Source organism: Xenopus tropicalis, chromosome 5 (assembly GCF_000004195.4).
Source record: "Xenopus tropicalis strain Nigerian chromosome 5, UCB_Xtro_10.0, whole genome shotgun sequence".
NCBI lineage: Eukaryota > Metazoa > Chordata > Amphibia > Anura > Pipidae > Xenopus > Xenopus tropicalis.
Window position 1 is genome coordinate 59,888,321 of NC_030681.2, and position 13,077 is coordinate 59,901,397.

The 13,077-nt window shown below is 40.8% G+C and overlaps 1 protein-coding gene across 2 annotated transcripts in view; it reads right to left on the reverse strand.

Moving 5' to 3' along the window:
• The window catches only part of map3k4 (mitogen-activated protein kinase kinase kinase 4), a 297,498-nt gene extending 287,268 nt beyond the window's left edge, over positions 1 to 10,230 (reverse strand). For both annotated transcript variants that reach the window (XM_004914648.4, XM_002936262.5), the window contains exon 1: positions 10,143 to 10,230. The gene's annotated coding sequence lies outside the window, so the exon portion shown is untranslated. The remainder of the gene's footprint in view (positions 1 to 10,142) is intronic.
• Positions 10,231 to 13,077: the final 2,847 nt, after the last annotated feature.

Consider the following 13,077-nt stretch of genomic DNA (forward strand, 5'->3'; position numbering starts at 1 on the left):
CACTGTCTGTATAAAAAATTTTGCACACCGCTACATAACATACCTCGGGTGCTCGGTAAAAGGTTCCAATAGTGTAAAAAAGACCAGCAACACCGGGATTTCTTGTGAAAAGTGAAAAACATATATTTAAAAGTAACATGAACAGCTGTGTTTAAATATACTTTAAATGTGGCCTAATGACCAATACCTTCGTAAAATGGAAACAAAAAGGGCTTCACTGTATCAGAGACATACTCAACAGAAAGTTCTCCCCTATGACATTTACAGAAGCAACAGCCAAATTTCCTTTCCTCCAAACCCAACACTTCTACTTTATGCAAGCCACTCATTATGTGAGAGAAATTTTGCGGAAACTAACGGAACAAGACCTCTCTAGCCCCCTGAACCATATATGGAAAGGAGCCAACACCCACCACTCCACAGCAACCATCCACAAAATCATCAGACTAGACATAGACCACACACACACAAAGACACATATCTGAGGAAATGGACAGATACCATTCCAAACACTGATGGACAATACATCCTCAAACTTCATTCATATGCTATGAGACTTACCTCCTCCAGCCAGTACCATATCATGGCCCTGCAATTATTACACCAATCTTACCTCACTCCGTTATGGAGATACAAAATGGGACAACTTGACAATCCCAAATGCCTGAGATGCAAAAAAGAAGAAGGCTCCCTAACACACAGCATCTGGCAATGCCCAGCTACTTAACCCCTGTGGACACAGGTATAGGACTACTGGCACCAACTGACAAAACAAAACTTCACACCAGATATTGAATGGGCCTTCTTCAGCAAAATAAAAGGAGGACAACAGATAACTAAAACCAACAGAACACTAGCAGGAAAATTGGCCGCGGCCACAAGGAAGGCCATACTCCAGGAGTGGCTATCAACTACCATCCATAAATCTGGTTAAAAACAAACTACATTTTCTCTTTCATATGGACTGGCTCGAGGCATCAACTAACAAAACAACCCACACATACAAATTCTTCGAAACATGGTCAACCTACATTTTGAACCTCTCCCCAGACATTAGACAACTGACAGTTGACACATTCAAACATACAACCTGGTATGACCAAGAGAGTCTCAGAGGCACTAATCCTCTACTACACGCCATGACAACTCCAGGATGAAACAAATCATTGCTGCCTCCCAGGATCCAGTATAACACAACAGACTGTGCAAAGCTCAGTCAAAAAAAATTCCCATATACATAAATAAAACATAGCAAAAAACAAAGTCTCAATCACATTTAAAGTTGACATACATGAGCAGATATCAGCTGCAGATTTGGGTCCTTCAGACCAATTTGGCGGCTTATCTGCAAGCAAATGGGCACCCCTGACCGATATCTGGCTTAAAGGAGAAGGAAAGGCTAAGCCACTTGGCGGTGCCAAAACGTTAGGCACCCCCAGCGATTTTCATTGCTTACCTTTTACCCCAGACTGGTGCTCTTGTTAGGAGAAAATCGCACCAGCCCGGGGTACCTGCAGCACGTGTTTCCTCTTCCTTCTTTCTTTGGAATCCCTGGGCCGAAGCACGCGTAGTAAATGAAAAAGCTGACTTTTTTGTTTAAGTTCAGCTTTTCACTTGGAAGAAGTGACTTAGCTTTTCCTCCCCCTTTAAAATCTGCTCATTGTTGCGGTCTTGTCTCGTCTTAATTTGATCGTTTGGCCCCAGTTCAATGTAGCCCACCATAGGCGAGGTCGCCAAACGAGTGGTGTATGGCCACCTTTACACACACTAGGGCCAATTTCATTGCTTAGAGAAAACTGTTATTTGCTTGTCAATGTACTGTATATACTATGCTATGAGCATTAGTTATACAACCACAGGTAACTAGGATAGAACTACTTCAGTTAACTGTTGACTACCTACAGTACCATGCCATTCTATATAGCATTCCAAAATGTTAGGATCCAAGATACTACTTTATTTTAGTGTCTGGTATCATATATTCATAAAAATATATTAATTAAATATAGAGAAAAACAGTAAGAGAAAAAAAGCTATAGAATTACATTACATATATTTTTTTCCTTTTTTTTATACGAAAATCCAGGATTGGGATAACCTCAGTACTTTTTTCAAGATCTGACTTCTAGGCCTTTATAAAAATTAAATCTTAACCCAGGTGAATTTAAAGCACCAATCAACTAGACATGACAAAGTTTTGTTTAGAATAGATGCAATGCATTATTGATTATCCTTAGGCTATAAAAATATTAAAGGACAAGGAAAGGTTAATATAAATTAAAAGTAAGTCTAAAGGCATTCTTTTTAAGTACTTACTGCATATCTAAATTCACAGATCCCTGCTTGCTTCTCTGAGATATGGTGCTGGCAGCCTACAGCAGTGTGAAGACTCCAGTGACATCACTGAAATCTCTCTTCCCTTCCTGTAGGCTGCCAGCGGCAGCCTTCCTATTCTCTAAGCATGCGTGTAACTTGATCCTGTCTCCTGTTCTGAGCTACACATGCCCACCAGCCAATCTGAAGCGGATCTGCCAGGGGGGGAGGGAGGGAATGAAACACATGTGCAGTATAAAGCAAGGAGGGAAATGAAGGGAGAATACCTTTTTAGAGATGGCTGCCTGTTCAAGAAAACAGATAGAAAATGTGAAGTGTGAAGTGTGAGCCAAAAGTGTGGCGTTTTTACTAAACAATAGGACTACTATTGGGCAGTATGCTTTTTAAATTTTGACTTGCATTCTCCTTTAAAGCCTTAAAACAGAGTGCTCCACTATGTCTTGCTGCAAGAGAATAATGACTGCAACTGTGCCACTGTAGAAATGGGAGTAAAATTCTAGCTTGTCTGCAGACAATTTAAAATATGGATAATTGTCCAGTAGGGATTTATGGGTTAACAAAAATTCAACCTGCACCTGACCCTAACTCACCAATGCCTAACCTGACCAGGACATTCACCCTTTTTTTTTTAAACCTGTGCCCAACCTGATCATAACTGATGTCATGAAGGGGCGCAGAAGGCACATGCTTATAAACAGGCTGCCAGAGGCTGAAACAGGATATAGTAAGGTCGCAAGGTGGAAGGAAGAGTTTTGCCCAAAGCATGCGAGGATCTTGTCCAACCTAATTTGTTGAATACTAGTTCATATGATGGTAATACAAAGTATGATCCTCTTTATGCTTGTCTGGAAGAGGATAACAGTGTTGTCACTACTGGGTTCCTGGGTGCAGTGCTAAGAAAATACTTTTTGTCAATACTTATAATCAATTGTAAGCCTTTCACTTGCTGTTACACTAACACACCTCCCAATATTTTTCATCAGAAAAGGGACAAATTAGACCATGCCCCATTACAACATGACAGTGTAAAAATGGAACGGTGTAAAATACAAACCGGATTCCAAAAAAGTTGGGACACTAAACAAATTGTGAATAAAAACTGAATGCAATGATGTGGAGGTGCCAACTTCTAATATTTTATTCAGAATAGAACATAAATCACGGAACAAAAGTTTAAACTGAGAAAATGTACCATTTTAAGGGGAAAATATGTTGATTCAGAATTTCATGGTGTCAACAGTTGTGTCATTGTATTGTACATAGTTTACATTGTCAGGGGGTTGCATGAGATTTGCTTATGTGTAAACAACAATTGGGCTATAAAACATCAAAGCCACCTTTTGTGGAGGTGTGATTTTCACAGGAAAAAGGTGGATAAGAGAGCTTGGATGTTTGGACTTAGCAGACAGTCAAGATTGAGGGATAGCTTTGTTACATCTTATGCTGGTTCCCTATGGTTCTATTTTTATTTTACTGTACCTATGCTGTATCTTCATTTAATATGAGCCAAAAGATTATCGTTATACCCCTAGACATACAAGTCAGTCGGCACTTGTATTAGTAGTTTTATACTGCTAAATTGGCAAGCAGTACCATTAACCACTTCCGACATTCTTAACACAGCCCGCAGTTCAGCCATACTTACACGCCCTGCAAAACTGTTAACCGCAAACTCCTTGCCTCCTGTCTTACAGAAAATCCAACGCCACAAGGCACATCACGTGAGATTGTGGCGTCAATACTAAACGCAGTGACACACCACGCAGCCACTGTGTTGCAATGACAATTGAGACTGCATAACGCTGGGTTACACAATCGACGTAGTTAGATAGGTACGATCGCAGTTTTTCATATAGTGTATAATTTAAGAGAAGGCAACGGGTGAGATTCACCAAACGTAATCTTTGTTTCCTCTGGTCTTGATGTATGCAGGTTCCCTGGAAGTTATACAGCAGAAGGGGCCTGTTTATAGCTGTTAAGTACTTCAAAAATGGGCACATAAACAGTGAAGGAATATACCACACTACTCACTTTTGGTTACTATGGCATTAGGGTCGCTGGGATGTTTTTATTTTTGCCATTATATCCTGTCAGATTGTATCAGATGGCTGAAAAATTGTTTTAATACTTAACTTTTATTATAATTAATCGCTAAAAGAAATCACTATATTAAAGGGGCCTGGATGAGTTCTTGATCAATCAGAATATCCAAGGCTATTGTGATACTAATATCTACAGTTAGTACTAGTGGTTGTATATATAGTGTATGTATGTGAGTGTATAGATTGGTAGGTGTGGGTTAGGTGTGCTGGGTTTACTTGGATGGGTTGAACTTGATGGACACTGGTCTTTTTTCAACCCTATGTAACTATGTAACTATATACCATCAATTTTTACAATGCACTAAAAATAGAAGTGCTTTTATTTTAATACATTTGGGTTCAAATATGTCCATAACTGCTTTAAAACTGTGCTCTGCCCATCCCTTTTGCAAGCTTCCAGTTTCAGTATGTGGCTGGGAACCGCTGGCCCTGATCCACCTTAGTAACAGAGCAGCAGCTACTCACAGTGCAGTGAATATGCATAGGGTGGGTGGGGCTTTGCGATGTCACAGGCAGTCTGTTCCTGCTGCTATGATCGCTCCTCTCCCCCCCCCCCCCACCTGGCAGCAGCACAAGCAGAGAGACACAGAAGGAGGAAACTGGGAGGGGTTTTCCCTGCCACTGTTGAGTAAAGCCTGTCAGTCAGTGCTGTGAACCACTTCCTGTGGGAGACAGAAGCGACACTCCCATCTTTCATTTCACTCTGGCTTCTGACTTGAGAGGTTGTCTATGCAGCTCTCATATAATGACAGTTTTAGGAGGTAAAATGCTTTCAAACATCTTTTTTTCTGCATCATTTCCCATTTTGAGCTCAGTCCTAACCAAGTATGTTTATTGCTAGATGTGTGCCTTAACATCACATACTTCAAATACAAGTCAATTTTACAGGCAAAAACATGGCTGTGCAATGGGTTCACCAGTATCTTCCATTGTAGCAAACTTGTATATGGAGGTAGTGGAAAGGAAGGCCCTACTTACATTCAATGGAACTACACCAAGTCACTGGTTCAGGTATGTAGATGACACTTGGGTTAAAATCAGATCCAATGAAGTGGCGGCCTTTTCAGAACACATTAACTCAGTGGACAATAACATCAAGTTCACGAGGGAGGGTGTCCATGAGAACAAACTTGCTTTTTTGGACTGTTTGATATCCATCCAAAAGGGGGGTAACTTGAAAACAGAAGTATACAGGAAACCCACTCATACAGATCAATATACAGATATATACAATATACAGATCAATATCAAAACTCTACACCACAGGGCGGAAAGTGTGACAACCGATACAGAGTCCAAAGACAAGGAACGCAACATCTCAGAGGAGCACTGAAAGCTTGCTGCTACCCAGACTGGGCCTTTTTCGAAACAACAGCAACTAAGCCCAACAGGAACAACAAAAGGAATATCCGTCCTGAGACACAGAGTAGGCGAAATATAGTCATGTAGCAGGAGTGTCAGAGAAACTCAGGAGAATTTTCAACAAACACCACATCCCTGTGTTTTTCAAACCTAGCAACACACAGACAAAAACTTGTACACCCAAAAGGATCCAACACCAAAGGAAAAACAAAGCAATGTTGTTGTATACGCAGTACAGTGTAGCAAGGAGTGCACAGACCTTTACATTGGGAAGATAAAGCAACTGCTCTCCAAGCGAATAGCTCAACATAGGAGGGCGAACTCTACAGGCCAGGACTCTGCTGTATTTCTACACCTAAAAAAAAAGACAAGGGACGCTCCTTTGAAAATAGCAATGTCCAAATTTTAGACAAAGAAGACCACTGGTTTGAAAGAAGTGTAAAAGAGGCTATTCATGTTAAAGTGGAGAAACCACCCCTAAACAGAGGCCTTCGACACCATCTGTCTGCTACATACAATGCTGTTTTAACATCTGTACCCCGGCAGTTTCAGAACTCTTCCCGCATCCATTCAAGCAACTCTAAGTAACACCTGTTTCGGTGAGTTGCATGATACTTTGGTAATCCTTTAAAAATTAACTCCACAGCATTCACACCTCTGAGTTTCAGATGTCACCTTTCTGAAGAGTTACAAAGTGCCATTGTGATTGGATTAGTGGAAGAGTACATATGCTGAGGACTTCCCATTCCAGCCAGAAGCTGCTCGGATGAGTAGTGAAACGTCTTCAATGATTTATTTATACTATGACCTGAATGAATGAAAATCTTCATAGTCATTATAACTGAATATGAATTTATATAAATGTCTAATTTAAAGACATTCAAGCTAAATACAATTAAAACAGTATCTAGTGTATTTTGTTTCAGGGATATCATAATCCTGCTTTTATCACAACTTATTTATACAGCTATGTGAAATTGCTCAATATAACTAACCAATATCTGCGATAATACCCGTTATAAGAAATTGGCTAGTGATCCAACAAAGAACTTTTGGGAGGAATATTATAACATCATAAAAGATGCCAATACGGGTGTGTTATGCAAACAAGAATCTCGGGCTTTAATGATTAAACATTTACGGATAGCAACATTTTATATGCTACCAAAAATTCTTAAGAACAAACCAAAGTAATTTCTGATAATGGCAACCTGTGCAAAACTGCAAGTCGATACATCGACTCTAGGTTGAGGTCAATAGTGGTAGCATTACAATCATATCAGAAATACTGGGGACATCCTACATAAGTAGGAAGTTCAACCACGGGACTGTTAGTTACATGTGATGTTACCTCGCTATACACATGTATCCAACATAAATATGGTATCATGGCAGTAAAATCCTTTTTGGGGAGTGATACCAACTACAACTAGGATTGATAACCCTATTAAATTTTGTGACTTACAACTATTTTGTGTTTAATGACCAATTCTACTAGCAAATCCAGGGGAGAATCCTTAGCTCCAACATACGCAAATACCTTTATGGGGTGGTGTGAGACATTCAGAGTGTTTTCTGAACAAATGGACATGTGTACCCTACATTTAATTTGTTGGTTCTACTATATTGATGATCTTCTAATAATTTGGGATGGATCGGATGGCTAATGTCTTTCAATTTCTGAATGATAATGAATTGAATATAAAACTTATATATGTAGCCAGTCAAGAGAGTGTAGATTTTTTAGACATTACTATCAGGAAGGATGGGAATGGTCTTCTAACCACGGATCTATTTCAAGAAGAGACTGCCACTAATTCCATCACCATCAGAAGTGTAAAACAATTGGTACCTATAGGCAAAAAAATTTTTTTGAGAATTTGCAGAGACATTTGTGAATTGGGCAAGAGAGTTGAGAACTCAACTAAAAAAAAAAAAAAAGGAAGGTTACAGTAAAAGCAGTATAAGCAAAGGATGAAAGAGGGATAGAGATTCCATACGAATCCTGCCCATGTTTTAAGAAAGATAGGACAGTCTATTTTATTAGTATGTTCTATAACCAATGGAGAGATATACATATTGCACAAACATTGGCACATACTTAGAACAGATCCAAAACTCCATAGATATCTAGGCGATTCTCCTCAAATGACATCTAGAAGAGCACCTAATCTTAAGGATAAGCTTGTCAGGAGTCATTTTCAAAATACTAAGATTATAGGCCCTAAATGCATAAAACCTGGTATGTTCCCATGTGACTCATGCAGTATCTGTGACTATATATTTAATTTTACCACTTTTGTTGACAGATTTGGCAGAGTACACCACAATAAATATTATTAATGTTAATTGTAAATATTAATGTAAAATTACTGGACTCAAATATATGATCCCTTGTCCATGTGGTCTGAAGTACATAGGTAAAACTAAAAGAAGTCCCAGACAAAGAGTGGGGGAACATGTCTCCAATATCAGATCCACTACAGTACTTATTGATAATGACAATATAGATACGGAGAGTCGCAATAATAAAAAAAGATCAAAAGAATAATTTTGGTAAGTAAACATAATGGAAATCCTCTATATTTGTGAGTTACAGTGACTGAAAGAGTCCACCTGGGCATCGGAGGGTAGGACATGATCAGATATTACTATCCAAAGAGAGCCAATGGCTCTTCCTACTGAATGCATTGTTGCCAAGAGGATTAAATGAAAGCTTATTTTTGCATACATTTATATGATTATTTTTGTGGTAAGGCTAACGTGATATACCGCATTTTTCGGACCATAAGACGCACCAGTTTTTAGAGAAGGGAAATGAAGAAAAAAAAGATTCTGAAACAAATAGTGTCCTAAAATATTTTATGTGCATTAAAACCCAACCTGTACCAGCAGCACCCAACATATTGCCCCCATCTGTACCAGCAGCAGCAATCAAGAATTGCCCCCATTTCCTGTAAAAGCAGCCTACCTGCTCAGGCCACAGGATGGTTTTCCGCGCCGCACCACAGCGCCTCTGTCCCTCTGGCTGCCTTAGTTTGATATAGCCTACATCAAGGACACATGCTCGTCATTGTGCATGCGCACAGCGCCAGAGCTAAGCACTGGTATATAGAGGAGGGCCCTGCACAGAGACCACACAGGCAAGTAAAAAACCTTTTTTTAAAGTATATCTGTAGGCTATATTTGGACCATAAGACGCAGGGACTTTTTCCCCCCACTTCTGGGGAAAAAAAGTGCGTCTTATGGTCCGAAAAATACGGTAGTTTTGAAAAAGATATGTAGCGCTTACCTATGTTCAAAGGAACAGTAACACCAAAAAATTAAAGTGTATAAATGTAATTAGAATAGCATGTACTGTTGCCCTGCATTGGAACAACTGGTGTGTTTATTTAAACAAAGATGCTGTGTAACCATGGGGCAGCCATTCAAAGGAAGAAAGGCACAGGCACACAACAGATAAAACACTATTGTATTCTACAATTCTGCATTATCTGCTATGTAACCTGTGCCTTTCTTCTTCTTTCAAACTTGAATGGCTGCCCCCATGGCTACACAGAAGCTTATTTATATAAACGATAGTAGTATTTCTGTAGAAAGCACACAGCTCACCCGCAGCATCCTCCCCAACATCCTTCAGCTCCCCCCAGCGTCCTCCCCAGGGCCGCCATCAGAAATCACGGGACCCCTCCTCCTATGCCTCGTCCCCCAATGCCCCCTTCCTCCAGTGACCCCCCCCCATCAGTACAAACGACACAGACATTGGTAGCCAGGGCCCCCTAAAACATTGGTAGCCAGGCGTTACATTTTGCATTGGTGCCAGGACAAGGACCCCTTTAACCATTTGTGGTCTTCCTCCAGTGTCTCCATACTATGGGCCGCTCCTCCAGCTCTGTCCCAGCATCCTCCAGCTCCCCCCACTCCCAACATCCTATAGCTCCCTCCCAGAGATTGGTGGTCCTCCCCACTGCAGCATCCTCCAGCTCTCCCCTAACATCCTCTCCAACATCCTTCAGCTCCCCCGCAGCATCCTCTTGCTCCCCCCAGCATCCTCCAACACTCTTCTTATGTCCCCCAACTCGCCGCTGCAGCTACTCTTTTATCAGGCTGCGCCCCATGCGTGCTAACTTCAAGCGCACGCACGGGTCGCAACAAGAAAGTAACCCGCTAACCACCAACGAACCAAAGGCCTGTAACTCTTTACAGGGGCCCGTGCTTAAAAACTGTATCACGGCCGGGCCCCCTTTACAGCCACGATCGTCCGGGCGCGGGACAACTCTCCCCCCTGATGGCGGCCCTGGTCCTCCCCAACATCCCCCAACTCCCCCCAGCGTCCTCCCCCACCTGCGTCTTGCTGCGTCCCCCGTCTCTTCTTATGTCCCCCTGCTCGCCGCTGCAGGTACTCTTTTACCAGGTTGCGCCCCGTACGTGCTGACGTCACGCGTACGCACGGGGCGCAACCAATACAATTAACCGCTGACCACCAATGAACCGAGGGCTTGTAACTCTTAGCCCGTGCCCCCCCACACCCATGGCGGATATAAGCTCAATATGGGTGAAATTACCATCAGGCGCTAAAGATAAAAGAAGTTCATGGTGAGAGGAGGCAGGCAGAAATTGAATGTGCGGGCAGAGAACATGATGTGGGCAGGCTAATAGTAGGTAAAGACGCCAAAAGGCAGGGATAGCTTACAGTGTAATATACGAATCGTCCACTCTGCACCTGTAGGAACATCAATGCAATAAATGCTTCATACTTACACCACCATAAACTCGCAGATATTAGTAATATTGGCAATGTCGCATAGCTGTTTGAAAGAGTTGTGATAAAGGCAGGATCGTGATAACCCAGATACGAAATACACTCAATACAGTTCTGTTTTAATTGCTTTTAATTTGAATGTGTAATATAGTGGTTTTTTATAGCAATTAATTATAATAAAAGTTAAAACTAGTGCCCCTTTTTGAGGTACTAGTTTAGAATTCTGACTCTTTGCATCTGCACACCAAAAGGGATTTTTCTTGGCGCTTTCCTTGCTCGTGATTTTAGTGAGAGCTATTATGCTGATTCGGAATATCAAGATTATCAACTGTGATTTTAATGTGAGTACCCATCTACATCTGTGCACTATAACTAGTAGGAGAGTTATAGTTCACAAAGAACCCATCTCCTTCTAATTTAAGAAATTGTTTTTTTTTGCACTGGATATCATTCTTCTCCTTTATAAAACCACGCCAGATAAGGGATGTGTATATTGTTTTTGGAGTTTTTTGGTTTTAAAGATTTGATCTCTTTTCTACTGATCACTTGTATAATTATATATTGGATCACAAAGGGTATATTGTTAAGAGAAAATACTACACTACATATATTTTTTTGCTGTTTCTATCCCTTAGCCAATGGTACTGAAGTTTTTCTTGTTTGTTTTTAACATTTTGGCAACCCCCCAGTGATTTTACTTTTCCTTCTCCTTTAAGTTCTCTGTTAACAATAAAGCTGTCTTCAGTATACATTCATTAAAATAAGCTTAAAAAAAAAAAAACAAGATCTTCCTGCAATTTTCTCCTTTGCTCCACTTGCTCTAGTTACTTAATGCACAAACCTATAGATGGCCTTCAGCTGTACTTTGAAGCAATGTACACTGCTTCCAGAATGGATGGCTGGAAAAGCACCATGCAGGGTTGTTTTCGATGGCAGGAAAGAAGTGTGTGGGGTAATTCATGACTGAGGTTAGCCAGAGCTAGAAGCAACAGCAAAAAGCAACCCTGCACGCTGCTTTTCTGCTTTCCTGCTATGCAGAACCCAGAGCAGCACTGATAGTTTTGAAACTGTGCAGTTAGTTGCCATCAAAAGATTTTTGCATTGAGTAACCTGAGGGAGTGGAGCGAAGGGGGGAATTGCAGGAAGAAAATGGTGTTTATTATTAAAAATGGTACAAATGACTTCTGAGGGTAGACCTGCAAGATGGCCGCATCTTAACGAGCTCCACAGCCACAACCTTACCTCAATACTCAACCACTGCTTGTTTTAAAACTGGCTGCAGCAGAATAGGTCTAGCAAAGGATAACCTGAGGGTGAAAAACTAGGTGCCATCAGTCGGCCACCCTCACACTGCAGCCCCAGAGTTGAGCCTGCCACCTTCACAGACCCAGATTGGATTGCCTCCAACTCCCGCACCACACTGCTGTAACTGGCAACCTGACTGGAGCATTACCTCTTTCAAAGCAGTAATATCGATGCTGTGAATCCAGCCATGGGAGGACGAGTATTAAGAAAAAACGCTTCTCCAAAATTTATTTTATACTACACAGGCACGTCGCCAACAGGACATTAAATAACTTGGGTGTGGTATTTAGGGGGTGTGGTCGCAAAAATAGGCATGGTAAAAACATTTTCACCACACTACATGCGGCATTTCTTTTTGTCCCTCTTTGGACTTTTCAAATGTTGGGAAGCGTACCTCTGTATGCCACATAGTTTGGTAAATCTATGCATATTAGGTGTCAAACTGTTCAGTAGGCCTATGGCGTTCATATTAAGAATGCTTTATGTTGGTATGTTACAAAATGTGGGATATAGAATAGGGTAAAATTCAAGCTTTGAGACAATTTTCAGAAGTTACAAAAAATCGTTACATTTAGCTTAGTTTTGCTGTTTGGTGCTTTTCCATACAAAGACATATTTACCCATTTTATATTCGCCAGAATGTGTATTTTCTGAAAATATGAGGTTTTCTGTGGTCATATATTTCTACTACCAAAAACTACACCACCTGATTTATATGCCATGAAATATGTATGCACTAACTTCCTTTTGGGGTCTCTAAATGCCAGATACGTTGGTAATCCTATGCACAGTGGGCACATGTGGGAGAAAAGGTGCTAGAAAGTTGAAGGTTTAATGAGATATTTAGGTAGTGTATAAAAACTGGCAATTTGGGGAAAGCATTGCGCCTCCGTAGTTTGGAGTATAAAGACATGGGTGCCAATTTTAAATTCACCCGAATGTGTACTTTTAAAAAATATATGGTTTTGGGGGGAGTCAATGTATTTTTACCCCACAAAAATGCAGTAAATGTGTTGAAATTTGAGTAGCTGAAGTGATTGCCGGGGCAATCCTTTTGGAGTCTCTAAATGCCAGATACTTTGGTATTCTTACGCACAATGGGCATTAAAATGTTCAGTGGACTCTTGGCTTTCATATTTAGGATATTTTTTCTTGGTATCTAATGTTATGTGGGAGATAAGATGCTTGAAAGTGGAAGGTTTGAGGGATTTT